This window comes from Papio anubis, chromosome 13 (assembly GCF_008728515.1).
Source record: "Papio anubis isolate 15944 chromosome 13, Panubis1.0, whole genome shotgun sequence".
NCBI classification, from domain to species: domain Eukaryota; kingdom Metazoa; phylum Chordata; class Mammalia; order Primates; family Cercopithecidae; genus Papio; species Papio anubis.
Window position 1 is genome coordinate 3212506 of NC_044988.1, and position 14432 is coordinate 3226937.

Genomic DNA, 14432 nt, shown 5'->3' on the forward strand with positions numbered 1-14432 from the left:
CTGAAACCCCATCTCTACTAAAAATACAAAATTAACCGGGCATAGTAGCGTACACCTGTAATCCCAGCTACTCAGGAGGCTGAGGCAGGAGAATCGCTTTAACTCGGGAGGCGGAAGTTGCAGTGAGCTGACATCACGCCATTGCACTCCAGCCTGGGTGACAGAGTGAGACTCCATCTCAAAAAAAAAAAAAAAGAGAATTGTTAAAAACAAAAACCTCAGAGAGATAGGATTTTTCTCCACAGAGAACAAACCAGAGCTCATATAAACCTGGGATTAATCCAGAAAGCTCTTTTCACTCAGATAAAACTCTCAGGCAAAGCACTTGGAAGTATTTTTGATGCATTCTTTGTCTTTGAACAATTTAAGAGTATATTATACCACATGATCTTACCTACAAGTGGAAGCTAAACATTAGGTACACATGGACACAAAGATGGAAACAATAGGTTCTGGAGAATCTGAAGGGGAGAAGAGGGAAGGGGCAAAGGGTGAAAAACTACCTACTGGGTACTATGTTCACATTTGGGTGATGGGTTCAGTTGAAGCCCAAACCTCAGCATCATGCAGTATATCCTTGTAACAAACCTGCACATGTCCCCCCTCCCTGCCCCCGCCAAATCTACCATGAAAAATAGAAATCTTTGGCAAAAAAGAGTGTATCTACAGCTCTTAACAGCTATGTTTATCTATCTCTATTCTCTTTTGCTTTATATTTTGTTTATATTTTGACAATTTGTGAAATAAGTACATCTTTTAATGCTCTTTATATAGTACTAATGTAACAACATAGCTACACACTGTTCTCATAAAAACAAGGACAGGAAATTTAGAGGTAGCAATAACGAGTAAAGGTAACATTTCAATGGAAACTGAGCTAAGTGAGTAAAAACAATACAAATAATATGGAAAGGATTACAACAAGGTTGATAGGATATTGTGTTCAAGCCCTAGATAAACCCAACCAACTAATCTTTGAGATAGAAGTACGTAGTACAGAAGTATGTAACTGTAATTATTTTGAGAAATGCTAAACCTCAAAATAAAAAAATGTGATTTTTGCACTTGCCATAATTGAAATTTTGTTTTTCCTCTCTTTTTGACAACATTCTATCACCCTCGCCTGCAACCAAAATGACCCTCACCCTGGAAGCCAGCACTGGGATTCCATCATCGAGCTCCTTGACATGCAGGTCAGCTTTACTGTGGACAAACACAATCATCATTTGCAGACAAAAGGAGAATCCAGTTATTTGATCTTAATTATAAGATGTGACAATTACATCTCCAATATTACAGATTTTATGTCATAAATTGCTCTGGGGCACTGCAACCTGGCAAGTCCTCCTGAGAGGCCCATCTAGCCTGCTGCCCAGGCCATAGCCAACCTTGCCACCAGCCTTTTCATCAGTACATAGAACAACTATTTGTAATTGTCCTCCAGTTGAAAGAACATGCCTGAAGTTGTCAATTGTGTTTATATATTTTAGGTAGGTAGGTAAAGAAAAGTTCTTGTTGTTGGTGAATCACAGACGATTGTTCTCTTTAGAGGAGAAGGCAACCTGGGTAGTGGAGAGGAGAACATTGTTTTCATTGTTGTGTACCCGGGGCCCAGCATAGAGCCACAAAAATAGCATCAGATAAATTACTGTTGAATTCAGTTATCATGAGATTCCTTTGCTAATGCTGAGAAGTAGAGAAGGTAGAGAAGATAGAATTTTATGCATAGGGCTGGTACAAAGTTCCTCTGAGCTCTGGGGGAGGTACAAGCAAATTGTGGAAAAGTGAGACCAGAACTTCATTGTAAACAAAAGTTGTCATTATGCAGATAAAATCTTTCGCATAATCTCTCTGAGCTGCCCTCAGAAGGATAGGTGAAAAGTCTGTCTGGACATGGTAATGACTTATTTTCTCCTCTCTAGTGGTTAATCTTTCCTGGTTATATGATTAGAGAGGGAGTTTTAAAACAACTGCATTTCTTTGTGTCAATTTGACTGGGCTAAATTAAAACAAACAAAAACACTGCATTTCTTCTGGAGAAACCGCCCTTGATCAGACTCGATCAGATAAGAGGTAACTTCAGCAAAAGCCCCTCCTTTCTTGCTTCCTTGCTTAGGGAAAGAAAGAGGATGGTGGGTGATATGGCTTGGCTGTGTCCCCACACAAATCTCATCTTGAATTGCAGCTCCCATAATTCCCACATGTTGTGGGAGGGACCCAGTAGGAGATAGTTGAATCATGGAGGCTCTTACCCCCATATTGTTCTCCTGGAACAAACTAAGTCTTATGAGACCTGATGTTTTTATAAGGGGAAAACTCTTTCACTTGATTCTCATTCTTTCTTGTCTGCCGCCAGGTGTGCCTTTTGCCTTCCACTGTGATTATGAGGCCTTCCCAGGCATGTGGAACTGAGTCCATTAACCCTCTTTTTCTTTATAAACAACTCAGTCTTGGGTATGTCTTTATCAGCAGCATGAGAACAGACGAACACAGTAAGGCGGGGTTTGGGGACTGATAGTGTTAGAGATGTTGGTCCTGAGGCTTACTTCTGAGGCCTTTCCATTTTATTTAATTCAAAGCACTCAACATGACAAAGTGCCATTTTTGAGGATATGGTTCTCAGAGCTCCAACAAGTACTAAACTTAGATTTAGCAAGTACTGAATCGTTGCTCCTTGGGAAAATGTAAGGGGACGTTTTTGTGAGCCTCTGGCTGCAACATTTTCGTCAAATGATCAAGACATACTCTTGTTTTATATCTGTTTCTGTTTAAAGACACCTTATTTAATATATAAAATGTATTCATCAGCATCGAAATGATAGCCAATGGCACTATAGGTCATATCTGAACAAAGTTTTTCTTACATGTGTCTCCATAATGCACATCACGGTCTTTTTGTGCTTTGAGAGCACTTCAGCACTATGCTTGGGGGCCATTGCAAACAACAAAATCACCAAAAAAGCACAAAAATATGAAAACCACGGCACTAAATGGATTGTGCAAAGGACACTTGATTTTAGTATGAGAGCTGAAACAAGAAGGCAGAGCATGGTTTTGTTCAGCGTCAGCTGGGTATGTGCAAGCTGGGAAAGGGAAATTTTTGGCCAGTCTGTGTATGACAACAAAGGTGCTGTGAGTGTGAATTTTGGGGTTACAAGTAAATTTAAGCAGGTGGATGAATTTGCAAATACAAATACATTTTAGCAAGAAGGTGGATTTGAAAATACAAAATCCACGAATAATGAGAATTGACATTCTGTGGGAGTTTTATTGAATGTGAAGTGTAAAATCTATTTTCTAACTATTCACAACTACTTATGAACAATGAATTCACTTCCAAATATGTTTTTGTAAAGAGTGTGTATATATTGAGGGGGTGTGCCTGGAAGTGCTGAGTAAAACTTCCATTTGGGTGTTATTGTCACCTGACATTTCAGCCCCACTTTTGGGTTACATCATATAATCTTAAGAATTTAAAAGAATCTAATTAAAATATTTGTATGTTAAAGTCCATTTGAGGACATTTTAGGAGTAAGAGTGTGTCTGGATTTAAAATGTCATAATTCTTGGCTTGGATTATTACAGTCATCTATTACCATATTTAGAATAATAGCTATGACAAGCTTCTGCAAGTAGGTCATGTTGGTGCTAATTGCTTATCAAAGCTGTATCCCCAAATATCACCAACATAATGTGTTGATGAGACAAAGCTGATTGCTTATTTATTGCAAAGTGTTTTTTTGTTTTTGTTTTTGTTTTTGTTTTGAGACAAAGTTTCTCTCTTGTTGCCTAGGCTGGAGTGCAGTGGTGCGATCTCGGCTCACTGCAACCTCCGCCTCCCAGGTTCAAGCAATTCTCCTGCCTCAGCTTCACGAGTAGCTGGGATTGCAGGCATGTGCCACCACGCCCAGCTAATTTTTTGTATTTTTAGTAGAGGCAGGATTTCACCATGTTGGCCATGCTAGTCTCGAACTCCTGACCTCAGGTGATCTACCCGCCTCAGCCTCCCAAAGTGCTGGGTTATAGGTGTGAGCCACCGCACCCGGCTTATTGCAAAGTTTTTTCTTTACCAATATGGCAGGAAAATAATTGACCTCCCAAAGATGTCCACACACTCATCTCTGGAATATGTGAATATGTGAACTTACATGAAAAATGTAAATTAAGACCACAGATGGAATTAAAGTTGTTAACTCACTTTGAAATAAGGAGATTATCCTGGATTATCCAGATGGGGCTAACCACAAATTCTTAAAAGTGGAAGAGGGAGGCAGAAGAGAAAGAACCAAAGAGATGGCAGCATGAGAAGGCCTCCCAGCCTATCACCGCTGACTGTGAAGATGGAGGAAGAGGCCAGGAACTGAGGACAGCAGGCAGCCTCTAGATTCTAGAAAAGTCAAAGACACAGGAGCCAAGAGCCTGCAGGAAGAACTTCTACCCTGCTGATGCCTGGGTTTTAGGTCAGTGAGACCCACGTTGAACTTCTGACCAAGAGGACTGTAGGATAACAAGTCTGGATTGTTTACAACACTGTTTGTGGTAATTTGTTACAGCGGCAATAGAAAATACACCGTGGCAAGGGAGAGAGTGTAGCCTCTGTAAATTGCTATCAGCGTCTCAGAGGAGAGAAGGGGAGATTAGAATTTACTGAGAATTGCAAGTTTGGTTTAAGATGGGTCTCTGAAGGAGAGGATTTGATTAGAATTGTGTGAGAATCATGATACAACAGTCTGGGCTTAGCGAAAATAGCGAGGTGAGGATTTGTGGGGAAGGATTCAAAGACTCAAGCTGTAAACTCGGTCTATGCCTTCCCCTGAAGAGTTGATAAAGCATTTGGGAAGTTCCTATAATGAAAAATCAAACCATTCTGGAGGTAGGACAGTCCTCAAAAAGTAATACTAATGGAACAATAGAATAATAAAATCATGTTAATATCAGTGGGAAGGTGTGGCTTCGGTTCTCAGTCTCCAGGCTGAGACGGTTCTCTTGGTTCTTGATTTAATAGCTGATCTTCTGTAGAAAAATGTATAGCTGTCACTGCCCTGCTTCCTCTGTGTATTAATTTATGACTATGATCAAAGGCACAAAAGCAATATAAGTATGATCTGGGCAGAAAAAAAGAAGTATTTGGCAGCTAACTATGAAGAAAATAGAGTATTCTGATGGCTGCTTTCATTACTATCACTGTGTACATTGCTGAAAGTACAACATGAGCAGAAAACAATAATTTTCAAATTTAAAACATACTTTGCTGTCTACTTATGACATGCTAATAAGGTAACAAATTCTTATCAATCATGTTTGAAAAGGACACAAATAGAACACAGTGCTTGCCATTTTAGTGACTGTCAGATTTCTTGTGACAACTGAGAATGTTAATTTTATAGTAAACTTGCCATTACTCTGTATGTAGTTCATCATGATGTCTTCTGAAGCCGTTTCAATCATGGCCTGGTGTTAAATACCTATGCAATGCTGCTTTTATCAATGCAATGCATGCAATGCCCATAAAACTCATGTCTTTTAAAACTAGTTTGTAGCAAGAAATCTTTAAGACATCACCAGTTAAGTGTGAAATAACACAGAATATTCTCTCATAATTTTTAAATCTTTAAATATTAATTTCAACATCAAACACAATTCATTGTGGTACCACATTTTTTAACATGATTAACTTGATAGCTAATACAAATCAATGTGAATGTAAATATATAAGAAATGACATGGGTAAGATAATAAACATCTGATTATTTGCTCAGCAAATATTTTCTTACCAACTTTACAAACCTCTTTTTTTTTGCATTATTTTGAAACATTTACTTTTGTTAGATTCAGTGAAGTAAGTAACATTTGAATTTGAAAATAAACTAAACTGTGATTTGTGGAACAGGTTTTTCATTTCACTGTTGGCCAAGATTTTTGAAATAAATGACACATATACTGCAACCAATTAAATTTGAGATAATTTGATAATTAAATTTGAGATATGACTTTGACCAAATCTATCAAAATTTATTATAATAACTCTTTTAAAATAATTGCATTTTTATTCATGTGCTATGTTAAATAAAAATTATGGGAGGCCATTGTTTTAGACTGAGATCCTGCACTAGGCCCCAGTAGATCAGGCTCAACAAAAATGTAGTCACTTATGCTAAATGCCACATAATCAAACTGAAACTTTAAGAAACTAGACAAGTCCCAGAACAGAGCAGTTTTTCCTCAAGATAGGAACTTCCGGTCTACCTGAGTCAGTGCAAAAAGGAACTCCCCTCTGCTTTAACCCTTACAACAAATTAACCTGGATTAACCTGATGTTAACCAATCAGCTTTTTGTCTGTTGTTTTGTTTAATTGTTCTCATTTTACAAAACCTACTGTTCTTCCGTTGTCTGTGGAAGCTCTCATCCTATTTTGTAGAATGAAGGCTCCCCTGATTCATGAATCACAAATAGAAGCCAATTACATCTATAACAAAATTTGTTCTAATTTTGTCTTTTAAAAAGTTATCGTCATAGGCCAGGCACAGTGGCTCAAGGCTATAAGCCCAGCACTTGGAAGGTCAAGGTAGGCAGATTGCTTGAGCCCAGGAGTTTGAGACCAGCCTGGGCAACATGGTAAAACACAACCTCTACAAAAAATAACCAGATATGGTGGCATGTGCCTGTAGTCCCAGCTACTCCAAAGGCTGAGGTGGAAGAATCACTTGAGCCCAGGAGGTCAAGGCTGCAGTGAGCCATGATCACTACAACCTGGGCAACAGAGCAAGACTCTGTCTCAATAAACAAACAAACAAACAAAAAAACCAGTTATCATCATAAATTTTGTTTTTATTAAGAAAGGGCAACTTAACACTTTCTTAGCTCTTGAGGATGTAGATTGGTTATCTAACATATATTAATGTCTCAACTATTTTATTATCTTTTAAAAATATGTTTGTGTAGAATATGGAGTGAATTAAGTTAAAATCCAGATAAATATTTTCATTATCTTGCAAAGTTTCCAAAATGCTATGTGTTTTTGCATGTAATTATTTACAACTTATTTTTAACACATTACTTCAGCCTATTAGGGATCCAGTGACATAGCCTGGATGTTTGTCTCCTAAACCTTGTGTTGAAACTTGAATCCCAGTGTTGGAGGTGGGGCCTAATGGGAGGCGTTAGGGTCATGGGAGCAGACGCCTCATGAAAAGATTGTTGGCCTCCCTGGGGAGAGGGGATGAATGCGCTCTCTCTGTTAGTTCCCAAGAAAGCTAGTTGCTGTGAAGAGCCTGGAGTCCCCTTCCCCTCTCTCGCCTCTTTTCTCACTATGTGATCTCACTACACGCTGGCTTCCCTTTGCCTTCTGCCATGTGTGGAAGCAACCTGAGGAATTCAGCAGAAGCTGAGCAGATGCTGGCGCCATTCTTCCTGTATGGGCTGCAAAATCTTTTTTTAATATACATTTTTAAGTTTCAGGAAATTTTTTTTTTTGAGACTCAGTCTCGCTCTGTCGCCCAGGCTGGAGTGCAGTGGCACCACATCGGCTCACTGCAACCTCCGCCTCCCGGGTTCAAGCAATTCTCTGCCTCAGCCTCCAGGGTAGCTGGGATTACAAGCGCCCACCACCATGCCCAGCTAATTTGTGTGTGTGTGTATTTTTAGTAGAGATGGTGTTTCACCATCTTGGTCAGGCTGGTCTTGAACTCCTGACCTCGTGATCCACCCACCTCGGCCTCCCAAAGTGCTGGGATTACAGATGTGAGCCACTGCGCCCGGCACAGGAATTTTTTTATAGCAACACAAATGGGTTAAGATATTCAACGCAATAGTTCCTGCCAAAAAATACTTTGCCATCCCATGTCACGTTATAGACTTAAGGAGAAAGGACGTTTAGAAGGCATAAAGACATTTACAAGCACAGTAGTCCCTGTTCTTATTAAAACACATGATTGCTCTAGCTAAGTAGTTGCTCTGATTCTGTAAATGACGGCCCCAGCACACCTCTGGCCTTCAGCTTTATTCTGTTTTCCCAGCACAGCACAGTTTTGCTAACTTGTAAAACTCCAATTTCTCATTTAAAAACATCAGATTTCTGGTTTCTCATAAAAAGAAATCAGAGAAGACCTGATCACACTGGGAGGCATCCCTTATAGGGTAGGACTATCCCTTTTCAATGAGCCAGGCTCTGTCCCGAGAGACACCATTCCCTCCCAGCTCCATTTACTCCTTACCTCTCCTTGGAGACTTTCACCCGCTATCATTTTTAGCAACTCTGTTGCCTTTGTCTGCAAGAGAAGATTAGGCATATAATTAACATTTCAGTAACAGATCAGGCAGAGTCAGAATGAGGGCTTTTGAAACACATCGCAGTGTTCGTTTACAAGTGATTAGTGGTGGCCACAGGACTGGCTGTCTCTGATTTGCCTTGCTTTAGGGAAGCCATTTTTGTCTTCCCTCTACTTCTGGCTACTGGAATGTTTCCATGTTCCAGCATATGGCACACTTAGTTTCTGAGGTTTTTGCTCCCAGGAAAAGAGAAAGTCCCCAAACTTAATTTTATCCTGGGAAAAGTGCATCTAAACCTTTAATTCAGAGCAGATTATCACTAATCTTAGCATAGTCAGACCTAAGCAGGCAATATTTAGAGACAGACAAACCTTGAAATAATAGCAACTGGCTATTGTATCTCTACTAAGCACTCGCCTCAAGCGTAGACATGGTTTTCTCCTATAAATCTCACCCTTAGGAGTTGGCAATTTGTCCTAGGTCAGGATAATATTAGTTTAGCACTCACAATAAGTTTTTCTGGAAATTTAGAATGGTTACAGAAGTTTCTTTTCTTAGGAATAAATATAAACTATTTTCCTCCCGCTATGTTCTGTGTGTCATTGTGGCTGGTGAATGAAGAAGGGACAGACACTTTGGGAGGCCGAGGTGGGCAGATCATGAGGTCAGGAGATCGAAACCATCTTGGCCAACATGGTGAAACCCCGTCTCTACTAAAGATACAAAAATTAGCTGGGCGTGGTGGTGCGTGCCTGTAATCCCAGCTACTTGGGAGGCTGAGGCAGGAGAATCTCTTGAACCAGGGAGTTAGAGGTTGCAGTGAGGTGAGATTGTGCCACTGCACTCCAGCCTGGCGACAGAACAAGACCCCGTCTCAAAAAAAAAAAAAAAGGACAGAAAGAAAGAGAGCAATTTCTCCCTCCAAGCTTCCATACTCCCTTCATCTGCAATGCATATGGACATGTGAACACTTTCCTTCACTACTGGACTTAACAGACTGACACATGAGGGGGCAGGCATCACCCTCCCTGCAAGGCAACACAAGAAATGATTCAAGGTGAGGCAGAGGACAGGTGATGTTCCTGACCCGGCTCTGAACTTTGCTGGCTGAGTGACCATGGATGAATGGCTAATCCACCATAATTCCCGTCTTTAAACTGAGATTTTAGAATGGGTTGTGTTGTAGAGTAGAACAGCCATTACGAAACACATTATGGAGGTTCCTCAAAATCTTAAATATGACCCAGCAATCTCACTCGTGGGCATATATAGAAAGAAAATGAAATCAGTATGTCAAAGAGACATCTTCACATTTACTACAGTGTTACTTACAATAGCCAAGATATGCAATCAGCCTAAGTGTTCATCAATGAATACATGGATTTTTCAGATGTGGTATATATACGCAGTGGAATACTATTGAGCCAAAAAACACAGAGAAATCCTGTTATGTTCAACAACATCGATGAACCCAGAGGACATTAGGTTAAGTGAAATAAGTTCGGCAAAGAAAGAGAAATATTGCATGATCTCACTCATATGTAGAATCTAAAACTTGGGCCGGGTGTGGTAGCTCATGCCTGTAATCCTAGCACTTTGGGAGGCCGAGGAGGGTGGATCACCCTAGGTCAGGAGTTTGAGAACAGCCTAGTCAACATGGCAAAATCCTATCTCTACTGAAAATACAAAAGTTAGCCAGGCTTGGTGGCACATGCCTGTAATCCCAGCTACTTGGGAGGCTGAGGAAGAAGAATTACTTGAACCCGGGAGGTGGAGGTTACAGTGAGCCGAGATTGCACCACTGCACTCCAGTGTGACAGGAGCTAGACTTCATCTCAAAAAAAAAAAAAAAAAAAAAAAAAAGTTTATGTCATAGAAGTAGAAAGTAAAATCGTTGTTACCAGAGACTGGGATGTTGGTGGCAATGGGAAGATACTGGCTGAAAGATATATAATTACACTTAGATAGTTAAATGTCCAGAAAAAGCAAATGTATAGAGACGGAAAGAAGATAAGCAATCACCTGGGGCCGAGGGATGGTGAGGAGAGGATAGATGGAATGAGGAGAGAAATGAGGAAAGAGTACTAAAGGTCATGGGGTTTCTTTTTTGGGTGATGAAAATGTCCTAAAAGTAAGTGTGGTGATGGCTGCACAACCCCTGAACATACTAAAAGCCACTGGATTGTATGCTTTAAATGCATGAATTGTATGATATGTGAATTATATCCCAATAAAGCTATTTTTAAAAAATGGTTGTGATGAGGAGTGATGCCTGTGAAACATTTAACGTAGTGCCATATACAGTGACAACTCGGTAATATTTAGTTATTTGTATTATCATGCCATCTCCAAGACACTTGCCACTAGTCTCTAGAGTACCGCAAGTAAAACTATGTGGAATCTTCCACTTGCTCCAGCGTCCACTCTTTGGCAATGGTGTGGTCTATAAAATAGAATGTCCTCTTTCAGACTTGGAAGTGGAAGGAAGCTGCACACATTTGAAAGAAAATCATCTAATTAAATTCATTATCTTTATGACATAGAGATATGGAAAATGGATGTAAATGCAGGAGCTTTGTTTTTAAAAGTTGAATGATAAATTCTGCTGAAATACAATGTCATTCACTGTGTAGGCAGATAGCATCTACAAAAAGTTAGGCAGAGGGATGTGTACATCTATTAAGATATTCTAGAATGACTTTTTAAAGGTTATGCCGTAAAAATGCCACCAGGTGTTAGAAATAGATCAAACTGTGTCAAACAGTTTGGGGAGTTATTTTGGCCATCTTTTTCCTCCACAGCCCTTTTTTTGTGGATGAGGTCTTCACTTCTGTCGCCCAGCCGGTTTTGGGAGTTATTTTGGCCATCTTTTTTCCTCCACAGCCCTTTTTTTTTGTGATGAGGTCTCACTCTGTCGCCCAGGCTGTACTGCAGTGGCGCCATCTCCCTTCACTGCAAGTCTTCTCCTGTTCACGCCATTCTTTTGCCTCAGCCTCCCGGAGTAGCTTGGGACTACAGGCACCCGCCGACCTCGCCCGGCTAATTTTTTTGTATTTTTAGTAGAGATGGTGTTTCACCGTGTTAGCCAGGATGATCTTGATCTCCTGATCTTGTGATTTGCCCACCTTGGCCTCCCAAAGTGCTGGGATTACAGGCCTGAGCCACTGTGCCCGGCCTCCTCCATAACCCTTCTAACAGAAGCACCAAATGACACCTCTAGAAGAAGCAATTACAACGCTTTCCGTTTTTCATCATACCTCTAAATTATGGGATGCCATTTGATGGTTAATTTCAGTGGTCTGTTGTTCTACTTGGTGGTCTATTTCATTGTAAAGTATATCTTTTATGACTTGTAAACCACTGGACTACAGAGTCATGATAATTTCTAAATTTTGCTGGCTGACCTAGCAAAATTATAGACTCACAGTCTATAAATAGTCTGACTTTATGTCACTCCTATAAATGTTGTCAGGATAGAGTCAAGTAAATTATTAGAAAATAATCCTGTATTTTTTCTAATCAAGCATAATGATTTTTATCTTTTTGCAAGTTTAGAGTAACTTTTTCTTGGATAAATGCTTCTCTTGACCCTGACACTCTGAAGATTTGTTTTGTGTGCCAAATTGTATTACTGTTCCCAATTATTTGCTGTCCTCCAAGTAAGAGGATTATACATCCCTGACACAATGGAGTCGGGATTTGTCATGTGACTTGCTGTAGCCTGTGGAATGTGAAGAGAAATGCCGAGAGGCACTGCTGTCCACAAGCCCCCATTCTGCCCTTAATGGCCAGGGAGCACATCAGATATAAATTAGGTTGTTCAGCTCACCGCCTGCCTCCCTCCAAGCAAACATTATGGTGATATGCAGAATAATGCTAGGAATCTTAAAGGTTTGGTCATTTTCTTTTCTCATTTTCAGAGCTTTGTATGCTGTTGACCCATATTGTTTTTAAAACTTTGCCACTTAGGATAGATTTGCAGCAACCCATAGGAAAAACATTTTAAAAATAATATATAAGTCAATTATCTAAGAGCTATCATTTAAAAGATTTTAAAACACTAAAAGGAATGGGAGGAAAGTTATCTACCGATTTGTTAAATGATGCCAAAGAAAATAGACTGGAGAAAAATGACTAACAACAAATACAGCATCTTCTTTCATATTTTAATATTCTACATATTAGATTTAATGATGACCAGGTATTTGAGAGTATATTTATTGTCATAAGTTAGGCATAAATGTTTGTATAGACACACTGATATATTAGTGCTTTTGTGTGATTGCATACCATTATCTACATTTAGTTTTTGTGAACTGTATGTAGTTCACATATATGTCACATGTCATGCATGTGATTTTTTTGTATTTTTAGTAGCGACAGGGTTTCACCATGTTAGCCAGGATGGTCTGGGTCTCCTTATCTTGTGATCTGCCCGTCTCCGCCTCCCAAAGTGCTGGGATTACAGGTGTAAGCCACCACACCTGGCCTGTTTTTCCTCTTTTTAAAGACTTCATAGACTTGGAACACACATATTAACTCTGTGATTTTTTTAAAAAACTATTATTGTTCAACTTGAGTTTTTGAGATTCAGGCATGCTGATACATGTCATTAATGTACTTAATTTTCACTGCTATATGATATTCCACTGAATGCATCTGCCACATTTATCCATTTTATGGTTTTTAGGCATTTTAGTTGTTTTTCCTTTTTTTGTTTTCATAAAAAATGTTTCTATGAATATTTTAGTTTGTAACATCTTTTCCCAGTGACTCTTGGATTTTCCTATTCACAACCTATTTAACTAAGTTTACTGGTTTGAACAGAGAACTTTGGGAGACAACCAACGTGGCTTACTTTATCAGACCGGATGGTGGTTAGGGGAACTGATGTGCATGTCGGTCAGGTCAGTTGTACACACAGACATAGCCTTTTCTCAATGATGTTTATGACCAGCCCCAGGCCATTGTTGCTGAGAAGTCCTTTAGAGACCATGGGTCCGATTTCCTCTTCTCAAATACAGCGCCAATGCATTTTCTAAAACAACTGTCATGTTAATGTAGCTTCCTATGAGAAACAAATGAATTAAAGAGTTAAAAATTAATCCTGTTATAGATGAGCTTGTTTTATTGCTGCATTCCTTCTTTTTCTGTAATGATTTTATATGAGCACTGAGAGGCAGAAATGGAGATGAGGGTTGAGAATTTGCAGTTCTTTTCTTCCCAACTAACTTATAAATTTAGAATGACCTAAATTTAACAACAACAGCTGTAAACTCTAATCTGAGTACTATATTATAATTTCAACCACTGAATGAAACTAGACATGTTATGTTGACGTAAGAGCAACATTTTCAGGGAAGGGTGAAGAATGTGGACTATTTTAAAAACTAAAGGAATACAGCAGGCTACAGCAAACACCAATCTGCTGACATCAGATAAAGACAAACTTCATTTCTGTAAAAGGAAACTTCAGGGAGAAAAGTTTAGGGCAAACCACCAGCTGATATAGTTTGGAGGTCTGTCCTTTCCAAATCTCATGGTGAGACGTGATCCTCCATGTTAGAGGTGGAGCCTGGTAGGAGGTGTTCGGGTCATGGGGGTGGAGCCCTCATGAATGGTTTGATGCCCTCCTCATGGTAATGAACAAGCCCTCTGTGCATTAATTCACACAAAAGCTGGTTGTTTAAAGGAGTCTAGGCTGGGCACAGTGGCTCACGCCTGTAATCCCAGCACTTTGGGAGGCCGAGGCTCGTGGATTGATTGAGCTTAGGAGTTTGAGACCACCCTGGGCAACATGGTGAAAGCCCACCTCTACTAAAATACAAAAAAGTAACTAGATGTGGTGGCACGCACCTGTAGTCTCAGCTACACAGGAGGCTGAGGCACAAGCATTGCTTGAGCCCTGGAGGCAGAGGTTGCAGTGAGCCGAGATCGCACTACTGCACTCCACCTGGGGCTACAGAGTGAGACTCTGTCTCAAATAAATAAATAAAGAAATGGCATCTCTCTTGCTCCCTCTCTTACCATGTGATATACCAGCTCCCACTTTGCCTTCTGCAATGATTGTAAGCTTCCTGTGGACTCAGCAAAAGCAGATACTGTCATTATACTTTTTGTACAGCCTGAACCAAATAAACCTCTTTTCTTTATAAATTACCTA

General features: G+C 39.8%; 1 long non-coding RNA gene across 1 annotated transcript in view; it reads right to left on the reverse strand.

Annotated features, from left to right (window-relative positions):
* Window positions 1-570: 570 nt before the first annotated feature.
* The window catches only part of LOC110741483, a 143465-nt gene continuing 129603 nt past the window's right edge, over window positions 571-14432 (reverse strand). Inside the window, exons 3-5 of the long non-coding RNA XR_002517727.2 lie at window positions 13128-13337; window positions 8215-8268; window positions 571-1203 (exon numbers count right to left, since the gene is read on the reverse strand). This is a non-coding gene — a long non-coding RNA (uncharacterized LOC110741483). The remainder of the gene's footprint in view (window positions 1204-8214; window positions 8269-13127; window positions 13338-14432) is intronic.